We start from the raw sequence: 2,427 nt of genomic DNA on the forward strand, positions 1-2,427 counted from the left end.
CTTGTTCCCAATTTATAGTGCCCCTTTTGAGCCCCGCACCCTGCTCGCCCACCTCCCCTCGCTCATTTGCGCCCTCTGCCAAACCCTCTCGCCCTCTCTCTCGCTCTGCCCGCGCGTGCAGAGAGCTCCGCCACCGCCCACCATCGACTGCTGTCTGTTCGGCGGCCACCGTCACGTCCGCACCCCGTCCCGTGCCACGGTGAGTTCCGCCTCGCTGTCAGCTGCTCGGGACACCCTTCGGTGTGCCCTTCCCCTCTCTGTTTCGCCCGGTCCGCGCTCAGTGGAGCGATTCTTGCGCAGCCGGAGCCCCACCGCCGTTGCCCCGCCGCGTCCTTGCGCCTCCACGGTTGCTTTGCGACTCCTGTGCTTCCCCTCAAGGTGAGCAACCCGCCCGTACGTTTAATTTGGTCGTTTCTGCTTTGTTACTCGCGAGATTGCTAGTCGGAGCTGTCCCGCGCCGCCGTTAGCCAGCCTCGCCGTGTGCAGCGCCCTCTGGTGCTCCCACGCCGGCGTGAGGGCCATGGCCGAGTCCGCCAGACCACCCTGAACGAGCCCGAGCTAGCCCCCAAGCCTCTGGAGCCCCGTCGTGGCCAGCCTTCTTATCTCCGGTGAGCTCTCACCGCGGGACCGAGCGGCGCCACCGCGCCCATGTCCGCCCCTAGCCGTTAGATCTCGGGCGTCCGTCCGAGATCGGGCAGTTTAGACTCAACCCGAGCGGATCTAATCCCAGCCCTCTGATCTAGATCTGACCGCCCCTCTCTCTCCCTCACCCGCGCCCCTGCCCCTAGGCCTGGCCGGTCAGCCCGCCCTGGCCCGCTGACGCCCTGGCCCCGCTTGTTAGCCGCGTCCGCGCGCCCGCGCGATCTAATCTGGGTCGTTGATCTCTGATCCGATGGTCAAGGTTACCACGTACCCCTTTGCATGTAAGTTTTGCTTAAGAGACCCCCTAGTTTTAGGAAATCAACATGTCGTCCTCTGTTTTAGCACGCAGGCCCTTGGTTTATTTTGAATAGCCCCCTGTACTTTCATTTAATCACAGATTTAGCCCTAATTTCATATTTCAAACTTCAAAACCTTTTTATTTCATATCTTTTCATATGAACTTGAAATTTAGTGATTCAAATTGCAAAATGTTCATAAAATTATTCTCTATTCGAATAAAATATGACCAGCTATAGCCTGTATACTTTAATTTTACACCTAGAATACAAGATTAATGTATATGTTAATTTGATCATTTAATGAAATAAATAAAATGAAAGCCCTAGAAGTTAAAGTATATTTAATCTTGTGAGATTAGTAATATGCATTACATGAATTCGTCTTTGGTTTAACTTTTAGGTCTCAACAAAATGAATAGAATTAGGTTATGTAATTATGGACCACACTTAAAGAATAATCAATTTCTAAAAGAGATTAGTCCATCTTATAATTTAATCTCTTTCTTTGTTTAAATTACAACTATACCTTTTTGAGATATGTTCCAAACACTAAGAGAGTAATCAACTCCTAATTAAGATTAGTTCATTCTATAATTTGTTCTCTTTATCCTTTATTTAATACTATACCTTTTGAGATGTGTTCCAATGTTGGTACATGCTTGATGTGATGTTCATTTGTACTTTCCAAATGTATTGAATGTATGATCGCTTTATTTAGACAACGAGCAGCTCGTGGTTCCTGAGTGTGTTGCCGAAGATCCCTCTGAGCAACAACCTGGTGAAGGCAAGTGTCCTCAGACCTATCATGTCCTACTTTACTCTATAATTCGATGTCCCGCATTACATTACTGAAACTTAAGGATTGACTAGTCTGTATTTACCTTACCCTTGTTTACCTTTCTGGGTTAATCATGGTTAGCTTATGCTATTGCTTTAACTTAATCAATGAACATGATGTGATTATTTGTGATACAATGATGTTATCCCGATGAGGTTCTTGTGAGTACTTTAGGGGGCTCAGGCTGTTTCCTGAGTACCTCTCCGTAAGGACCTGTTTAGGGAGTGACAACTCGGGATAACAGTGCAACCATGAGGGTGGAATGGGACGCTCTTAGCTGATTAATTAGAGGAACCAGAGGAGTAGTTGGCTTCGTCGTAGGGCCGTCAATGGGGTCCAGGCACAGTACTTGCTCTGCCGAGGCTGGTTGCAGAGGTTCTTTGATTTGGTTTTGTTAGTCACCCGTCCTCTGGGGAGATGAACTATGTTTATCAAACTGGAGAAACCTAACGGGCGGCTATGTCCTCTGGGAAATCTTTGTAAAGGCTACGTAGTGAGACCCTACTAGGTCACCTTGGTAGTGATCAATGTGGAGGCTAGAACCCCGGGCAGAAAGGGAATCATGACTTGTGGGTAAAGTGTGCGACCTCTGTAGAGTGTTAGAAACTGGTATATCAGTCGTGCTCACGGTTAAGAGCAGCCTTGGGA

The sequence above is a fragment of the Zea mays genome, chromosome 3 (assembly GCF_902167145.1).
Source record: "Zea mays cultivar B73 chromosome 3, Zm-B73-REFERENCE-NAM-5.0, whole genome shotgun sequence".
Lineage (NCBI taxonomy): Eukaryota > Viridiplantae > Streptophyta > Magnoliopsida > Poales > Poaceae > Zea > Zea mays.